We start from the raw sequence: 10,229 nt of genomic DNA on the forward strand, positions 1-10,229 counted from the left end.
CTTCTCGGGGCCATAGCCGGGGACACGCTCTACGTCGCCAACCTCGGCGACTCCCGCGCCGTCCTGGGCCGCTGCGTCGTCGACGGCGGGGTCGCCGTCGCCGAGCGCCTCTCCACCGACCACAACCTCACCTCCGAGGAGGTCCGGAAGGAGGTCTCCTCACAGAACCCCGACGACGGGCAGATCGTGGTGCACACCAGGGGCGCCTGGAGGATCAAGGGGATAATTCAGGTGAGAGCCCGAATGATGAGGATGTCATTCCGTCTGATTAATTTCATGCGGCCCTTTCATCAGAGCTTTTGGTTACTCGTCGGTTTTCCTGCCTCAGATATTTTTGGTACTTTTGCTTGCACACTGAAATATCCTGGATCTAGAACCCCCCAATTTATACTAGTGCAGGGCGTTAGATCCCATATCCTGGAACTTAACTAATGTCATTGCCCTTGAGTGTGTTTTCAGGTAAGAATTGGAAAGAAATTGACCCCTTTTGTCCAGTCTTCAGCTTAGTTAGCCTTGTGTAAGGGGTTAGATGTAGTAGGATATATGTCAGAAATTGTAACTAGCCCAATTTAAGAAGATATCCACTGTGTTTTTGGAAACTTGCTGACAATACTGAAGAATTTTCCTTCTGTTACTTTAAACGAACACTGATATTGCACACTGTTGCAGTAATCCTGGTGGTTGCAACTTTACATAGTATCCTCAATCCTGAATTCCTGGGTCCATAACCTACCCAAGATTGCTGGAATCATAACGTATCCAGGGTTCCTGGGTTTGTAAACTATCCAGGATTGCCAGGATCATGACGTATCCTAGATTTCTGGGATCATAGTTCCTGTGGTGCGCCATTAGTAAAAAATTCTAATGGCGTGATGCTAGTGGCGCACCTATAGTGCGCCATTATTAGCCAAAACAGGTGTGCCACTAGCAGGCATTTTCCTAGTAGTGACCTACTCGAAGTCTTTTACGACAAAACCCAAGGTATGTTTATCCCTCTTAGGGGGGATGTCATATCAAGGGGGGGAGCTTTACTCTAAATCTTGAGTATAATCATCACCTAAGGATATGAACACATTAATGCTTTATGTAAAAGCGGTAATCCCACTTGTGCTTAAACGATGAATATGACCTATGATCAAGCATTCTTCCTTGGCTCCTAAGTTAATATACTCATATATAGATGACTTTGCCATCGCTAAAGTGCTTGATAGATGCTAGGATGTTTGTGCATGTTCACCATGTTTTATCTATCATCTTATAGTGTGAGCATGTTGCTCTGCATTTTTTTCTCATTCGAGGACATCCAATTGTTTTCATTTGGCTCTTGATTTATCTTTAGTCAATTGGATGGACAAGAATGCCTAGGACCCTTCTCTAGCTATCTATGCTTTCGCATCTTAAGTTCTATTCATGCTTCATCACAAAACTTGAACACGCACTTGTCGATCCCTCGATGTGAAGGAGCACTCGGAGTTCCGTATTGTCAAAGGTTGCCTTCCAAAACCCCTTTGTGAATCTCGATAAAACCAATCCCACAAAATCTGTTCCACCGAAATACGAAGCTGATCAAAATTTTCCATCTTGGTACCACCATAATTACTAACTCGGTTACACTGAGTTTCCCTGTCAGTTCAGAGCAGAGGAACTCAGTGACACCGATTTTTTCATCTCGGTGATACCGACAATGACGGGTATATAACCTGGCAGACATGGTTTTTGAAATTACTTCCTCAAAACCCTTCGTCCCCAAACCCTAATCCGCCTCCAAGGACCCTGGGTTGTCGCCTTTGCATCCCCGAACTCCTCCACCGTTGGGATTCGCCACCGTCAACAAAATCTACATAGTCGGACCATCGCCAAGTTAGGGTATGACTCCACTCCTCTTTTGTGCTCCCCAATCCAATTCATGCGCAATAGTTGCTTTTATCTGAAATCCACCATGTGCAAGTTCTTTTTTCCACCAGATAATTCCTGTAGAGTAGAGATTGACAAAATTCTGGATCTGATTTCACGTAGCATACATCTCAGTGACACCGAGTTTGTGAAAACGGTCCACCGATTTCGAGTTTAGGGTTTCTGAGAACCATCTCGGTGAAACCGAGTAGCCCTTTTCAGTGCCACCAAAAATGTAGCCAAGTTTCTGTTACTCGAGTGGACCATCTCGGTGACTCCAAAATGACAAACCTCGTTCAACCGAATTGCATTCTGCAGTAAACCACACCCAGAGTTTTTGAAATCAAACTTTGAAAAATCTGCTCTGTTTGGTGATGCTCAACCCTTCTGCTCTTTTATATCCATTTCACAGGGTTGGTGTTTGCTGGTTTGATGTTGTGTTGCTTGTCTGCAAATAAGTATGATTCAGAGGACAGCCAGAATAACTTAAGGGAAAATAGTCGTGAGATGGACTCACGCACAAGTCGTGAGAGGACAGACTATGACCCTGGTTCTTACACCTCCCATGGCTTGCCCAAGGCAGTCACGAGGCATAGAAAGAAGCTTAACTCAGATGAAGAGGATTTAAATTTTATGCTAGAATAAACTTCAGCACCCCAGAAACTGAAATAGAAAGCTCGTATCAAGAAGACCGTCAGGAAAGAGTATGCTAAGCCTACTGATGTTAGAGCCCCAAAGTTTGAAAGACAAGGGACTGCTATTGAGGAACCTGCTAAGAAACCAAGTGTGAAGAGAGCAGGAAGAGGGTGATCCATGTTACTAGAAGACTTACTTCCATGTATGAGGACCCAGAAGATGCTGCTTAAGAGGAAGAGATCCCAGCTGATGCCCCTCCTCCTCCTCCTCCGAAGAAGAAGCTCATGGCCGACGCCATGCCTAGGAAAACTGCTCCAAAGCGTGCTTCTAAGACTAAAAAGGTTGTAGCTCCCAAGAGGACTACAAAGGATATTCCTGCAGCTGCTAAGGAGAAAGGCCCTGCTTCAAGTGTCTTTGCTGCAAAAGAAGAAGAGAAGGATGCACCAATTCTCAAAAAGCTCAGACCTCATCTACCACTGCACAATGCTACTCATCCATTAGCTGAAGATATTGCAGGATTGAGGAAATGGAGAGCTACATATCCATATGCCATAAGGAGAAGAGCTGTTGTTGATCCAAGATTCCACACCAAGGAACAAAAAGACTTCTGTGAGACTGTTCTGTATGACAAAAGTCCAGCTATTAGTGACATGAGATATGTTGAATGGGCTTAGATCAAAGCCAATGAAGATTTCTTTCCCCATGTGCTAGAAAATTTCAAGTCTTTGGAAATTGAGGAGTTTGTTGGGAGATAGATGACCCCATGGAATGATGAATTGATTATACAATTCTATTCAACTGTGCGTCTTTATGGTGATGGCTCTATAGTGTGGATGGCTAATGGACACAACTATGAATCCACTGTTGATGACTGGGCACTACCATTGGTGCCTCTAAGCAGAAAGAAGGTGACGTGGATGTATACTCTAAGCTAAAGATGAGTAACAACTCCATGGACAACGTGTACAAGCCAATTCCTCACAAGTTATTGGCAACTCACAAGTTTGGCTCTATGTACTTCTTGCAAGCAGGGATGCCTACAACCAATACCTTTCTAAGGTACACCTTGATACCTAAATTAGGTGATGATATAATGGTTAGAGGTCACTCCATCAACATGCTGCACCATTTGGACTCTCACACTAGATTCAATGTGATGGACTTGATAGTAGAGACTATCAGGAGGACTGCTGCTGATCAGAAAAGATCTTGTGGATATGCCCCATACATTCAGATGCTTATCAATGCCAAGCAAGGAAAGCATGCATATCTACTTGATCGTCCCCATTTACCCCTCCAACCAAAATTTGAATACAATGAAGTGGTGATGGATGACAATGATCCCAGTTCAGCTGCAGCTAGAATGGCAGCAGAAGTTGAGGCTGCTAGAAATGTGCCACAATAGTTCCACAACTCAGAGCACCAGCTGAGCAAATGGATTTTCTAGTAAGCTCTATCCATGGAATGAAGAAGAACATTTTAATGATTCTGCTAAATTAGAAGAGTTTGGAGAGAATCGTGTAAACAAAGTTCCATGAATTGGATGTCAAGGTGACAGAGATGGCTACAAGTGTAGAACAGCTTAAACATGAAGTTCATAGGGTGAGGACACCTAGTTCTACCAGTGATGGCTACAAGATTTCCCTCCTTGCACTACCACTTAGTTCTCCACCAGGCCTAGGTCAACTGATGTGCTAGTTCAAGAGACAAGATAGACTTCATCAGCTCAGGTATCTGCTCCAGCACCAGCTCCAGCTCAACCACCTCCAGCTCCAGGAACCTTAGCAGAAGCCTTCGTGGACGCTCTTCTGTCTACTTCTGAATCAACTGCCCAGAGAGACGATTAGCTCTATACTTTTGAACTTTTTGGAAACTTGTTGCCAAAGGGGGAGAAATGTATAGATCATAGGTCTGAGAGAGAGAGAGAGAGAGCTTTTGACTTTCTTTGCTCTCATTTTTCTTTTACAAAACTTTGGTATTTTGGATGAACTTATACTTGTTCCTCTGTTTGATCATACACTTTGCTTTGTTGATGCTACATTATTATATTTAAGATATCTAGGTGATAATCATTCACTTATCTTTTTGGTGTCATGTGCATTACTATTCATTCTTATCATGTCTGCACACCACCAAGATGTATGTGACATGGAAGAGTGACCCATGATTCTAATCGATTGTGCATTTGCATTCAAATGCAAATTTTAAATAATGCACAAATTTAGGGGGAGCTCTTGTTTTCACATACTTCTCAAAGTGTCGACGCTAATCATTAATTATATATGTTGTCGAAGCTTTGATCTATATGTTGTCATCAATTACCAAAAGGGGGAGATTGAAAGCACAATTGCTCCCTAGGGTAGTTTTGATAATTGATCACCACATATGCATCATTGGGCTAATATGTTTATCCAAGTATATTTCAGAAAAGTACAAAAGATGCATTGGCAAAAGGCTTATGTGGAGATGCCCCTTGATGCAAGAAAAGAATAAGACTGGCCCAAGCTTCAAACTAGAAGACTCTTCATTTTATATTTGTGAGAAATCACGATTGAGACCATAGGAAAGCCAATACTATTAAAAGCATGTGAGGTATTAAAATGAAATACTTTCTCAAGTGGTCAGAGATAGCCACAAAAAATGCTCAGTCATTTTTACCACATAACCATTCTGTCCAAAGCCACATACACAAAATCGTTGCCACTAATATTCTCAATTCGGCCCTACCGATTTTCATCCTAGACAGAACCCTAGCCAAGGCCACCAAATCAGTGCTTCCGAGTTTAGGTGACCAACTTTCTGTTGCCTCGGTAGACAAAATCAGAATTTCCGAGTTTGGGTACCGGTGTCACCGAGTTGTTTCATGTGACCATTAGTCACCTTTTCGGTGTCACCGAGTTGTGTATACCAATTCCACCGAGATTCAAAAGTTGCTGCCTTTAGTGCAAGTCAGTACCACCGAGTTCATTACTTTGGCATCATTGAGTTGGTAACTTTAGGTGTAACGGTTGGATTTTGGGGACTAGCTATATATACCCCTCCACCCATCTCTCAATTGAGAGAGAAGCACTCAGAACACACACCTCATTGCCAGATCCATTTTTCTGAGAGAGAGCCACCTACTCATGTGTTGAGATCAATATATTCCAATCCAATCATTTGAAACTTGATATCTAGCCTCCCCAAGATTCTTTCCACCAAATCAACCTCTCCTACCCATGCCTGTTCTGTGAGACAGTGATTGTGTGTTGAGGAGACTATCTTTAAAAGCATAAGAGCAAGGAGTTTATCATTCTACCACATCTATTACCTTTTGGAGGGTGGTGTCTCCTAGAATCGTAAGGTGTCGCTTGGGAGGCTCCTAGTTCATGTTGTGGAGTTGAACCAAGATGTTTGTAAGGGCAAGGAGATCACTTACTTCTTGAAGATCTACCGTGAGTAAGGCTAGTCCTTCATGGACGGAAGCCGTGGTGGAATAGACAAGGTTGCTTCTTCGTGGACCCCTTGTGGGTGGAGCCCTCCGTGGAATCTCACAATCGTTACCCTCCGTGGGTTGAAGTATCCACTAACATGGATATACGATAGCGCCATCTATCGGAGGCATGCCAAAAATCGTTGTGTCAATCTCATGAGTTTGATCTCCCTAGCTTACTCATTTAGTTACACTTGCATGTTTTACATTCCGCTCCTAGACTATTAGAACTGCATGTGTAGGGTGTACTTGACTTGCCAAAATTGCTAAAACTAGCATACAACTAAAATTGGGAAAACGCTAAGTGAGGGATCAATAGAAGACGTGTCTAAAGGGGGGGGGGTTAATAGACTACGTGTCACGATAAAAATTCTGGCCTTACCAATTTTGATAGATGGCAGAATTTCAACAATACTAAATAGTCTAGTGCACCCTACACATGCTAGTCATCATATATGGAAGCGGAAAAGTAAATACTTTGCACATGTAAAGAAGTAGAGGTTAGGAAATCAAATGCAAAGAAGTTGACACGGCGATTTTTGGCATGGTTCCAATAGGTGGCGCTATCGTACGTCCACGTTAGTGGAGACTTCAACCCTCGGAGGGTAACGGCTGCGAAACTCCACGGAGGGCTCCACCCAAGGAGGGTCCACAAACAAGCGTCCTTGTCTATTCCCCAACAGCTTCCGTCCACTGAGGACTAGCCTTACTCAAGATAGATCTTCACGAAGTGTCCGATCTCATTGCCCTTACAAACATCTTGGTTCAACTCGACAACACAAAGTATGAGGCTCCCAAGCAACACCTAAGCAATCTAGGAGGCACCACTGTGACAACCCGAGACCGACGCTCCAGAAGATTCCGCTTTTAGTCCATTGTCGTCGTGTGATTTAATTGTTTGTCGCATCATGCACATCATTCGCATTGCATGGGCACTTCGTTGCTGACAGTTTCTAAAAAAACATGCATCCATTATTACTTGCCGGTTCTCCCCGTTTTCATCGTTGACCGTTTTGAGCCCGACCACACATGCACACGCCCGTGGCATTGATAAAATATTGTTTTTAAATGTGCATAAAAAATATTCTTGGATTGGATGGAAACTTGGCGTGCGGACTTATTTTAATAAAGGTAGGCCGCGTGCCAAATCTCGTCCCAATCGGAGTTTGTTTGATAACCGGACCGTTGAATCTATAGAGGCACTATAGCCAGTCAAACGTCGGATGTTTTCGGTGTTTTTAAAAACCTGATGCGGGTTTGCCCGTTTTCCCTCTCATCTCCGTCTAGCCCATCTATAGAGTGCACTCACCCTATGCGCAGCCCAGTCCGAAAACCTCCCGGTACCCGAAACACACGGTCGTAACCGTTGGGTCCGGATCAACCTAGTTATACCCTAAACCATCATCGGTTAGTTCATTGGTCTCCCTAACCTAATAATTTCGACCGCTCGATTTCAATCGAAGGGATGAGATAGCCCTAGCCTAAACCGAGAGCGGTATATAGTAGTCCAACCCTAGCCCAGAAATCCGTTCCACCCATCCATTCCTAGTCCCATCGACCCGCCGCCACGAGCTTCTCCCACCTCGGGATCTCGCCCCGATCCCCTCATAGCCCACCAGCGTCGCCCCTGCCCGACCCAGCACATCACCAATTCCCTCGCACCCACCTGGTCTCCTCCTTGCTCTGCCCGCCGAGCCAGCCCGCAGCACCTCATTGTTGGAAATATGCCCTAGAGGCAATAATAAATTAGTTATTATTATATTTCTTTGTTCATGATAATCGTTTATTATCCATGCTATAATTGTATTGATTGGAAACACAATACTTGTGTGGATACATAGACAAAACACTGTCCCTAGTAAGCCTCTAGTTGACTAGCTCGTTTATCAAAGATGGCCAAGGTTTCCTGGCCATAGGCAAGTGTTGTTACTTGATAACGGGATCACATCATTAGGAGAATCATGTGATGGACTAGACCCAAACTAATAGACCTAGCATGTTGATCGTGTCATTTTGTTGCTACTGTTTTCTGCGTGTCAAGTATTTGTTCCTACGACCATGAGATCATATAACTCACTGACACCGGAGGAATGCTTTGTGTGTGTATCAAACGTCGCAACGTAACTGGGCGACTATAAAGATGCTCTACAGGTATCTCCGAAGGTGTTAGTTGAGTTAGTATGGATCGAGACTGGGATTTGTCACTCCGTGTGACGGAGAGGTATCTCGGGGCCCACTCGGTAATACAACATCACACACAAGCCTTGCAAGCAATGTGACTTAGTGTAAGTTGCGGGATATTGTATTACGGAACGAGTAAAGAGATTTGCCGGTAAACGAGATTGAAATAGGTATGCGGATACTGACGATCGAATCTCGGGCAAGTAACATACCGAAGGACAAAGGGAATGACATACGGGATTATATGAATCCTTGACACTGAGGTTCAACCGATAAGATCTTCGGAGAATATGTAGGATCCAATATGGGCATCCAGGTCCCGCTATTGGATATTGACCGAGGAGTCACTCGGTTCATATCTACATAGTTCTCGAACCCGCAGGGTCTGCACACTTAAGGTTTGACGTTGTTTTATGCGTATTTGAGTTATATGGTTGGTTACCGAATGTTGTTCCGAGTCCCGGATGAGATCCAGGACGTCACGAGGAGCTCCGAAATGGTCCGGAGGTAAAGATTGATATATAGGAAGTCCTGTTTTGGTCACCGGAAAAGTTTCGGGCTCATCGATAGTGTACCGGGAGTGCCAGGAGGGGTGCCGGGGACCATCGGGAGGGGTGTCACGCCCCAAGGGGTCTCATGGGCTATGGGAAGAGATAAACCAGCCCCTAGTGGGCTGGAATAAGTTCCCACTAAGGCCCATAAGGTTTGAGAAGGGAAAAACACAAGGTGGAAAGAGTTTCCAAGTGGGAAGGTGGAATCCTACTCCAAGTAGGATTGGAGTAGGACTCCTCCACCTCCAATTTCGGTCAAACCTTGAGGGTTTGAGGCTGCCTCTTCCCTCCCCCTCCCTCCTATATATACTGAGGTATTAGGGCTGATTTGAGACAACTTTTGCCACGGCAGCCCGACCACATACCTCCACGGTTTTACCTCTAGATCGCGTTTCTGCGGAGCTCGGGCGGAGCCCTGCTGAGATTAGATCACCACCAACCTCCGGAGCGCCGTCACGCTGCTGGAGAACTCATCTACCACTCCGTCTCTCTTGCTGGATCAAGAAGGCCGAGATCATCGTCGAGCTGTACGTGTGTTGAACGCGGAGGTGCCGTCCGTTCGGCACTAGATCGGAGCGGATAGTGGGACGGATCGCAGGACGGTTCGTGGGACGGTTCGCGGGGCGGATCGAGGGACGTGAGGACGTTCCACTACATCAACCGCGTTTCTTAACGCTTCTGCTGTGCGATCTATAAGGGTACGTGGATCGGAAATTCCCTCTCGTAGATGGACATCACCATGATAGGTCTTCGTGCGTGTAGGAAAATTTTGTTTACCATGCTACGTTCCCCAACAGTGGCATCATGAGCTAGGTTCATGCGTAGATGTCTTCTCGAATAGAACACAAAAGTTTTTGTGGGCGGTGATGTGTGTTTTGCTGCCCTCCTTAGTCTTTTCTGGATTCCGCGGTATTGTTGGATTGAAGCGGCTCGGACCGACATTACTCGTACGCTTACGAGAGACTGGTTTCATCGCTACGAGTAACTCCGTTTCTCAAAGATGACCGGTGAGTGTCGGTTTCTCCAACTTTAGTTGAATCGGATTTGACCGAGGAGGTCCTTGGATGAGGTTAAATAGCAATTCATATATCTCCGTTGTGGTGTTTGCGTAAGTAAGATGCGATCCTACTAGATACCCATGGTCACCACGTAAAACATGCAACAACAATTAGAGGACGTCTAAATTGTTTTTGCAGGGTATGCTTGTGATGTGATATGGCCAACGATGTGATGTGATATATTGGATGTATGAGATGATCATGTTGTAATTGTTAATATCGACTTGCACGTCGATGGTACGGCAACCGGCAGGAGCCATAGGGTTGTCTTTAAACTAACGTTTGTGCTTGCAGATGTGTTTACTATATTGCTAGGACGTAGCTTTAGTAGTAATAGCATGAGTAGCACGACAACCCGGATGGCGACACGTTGGTGGAGATCATGGTGTGACTCCGGTGACAAGAAAATCGTGCCGGTGCTTTGGTGATGGAGATCAA

This window comes from Hordeum vulgare, chromosome 2H (assembly GCF_904849725.1).
Source record: "Hordeum vulgare subsp. vulgare chromosome 2H, MorexV3_pseudomolecules_assembly, whole genome shotgun sequence".
In the NCBI taxonomy this organism is placed as follows: domain Eukaryota; kingdom Viridiplantae; phylum Streptophyta; class Magnoliopsida; order Poales; family Poaceae; genus Hordeum; species Hordeum vulgare.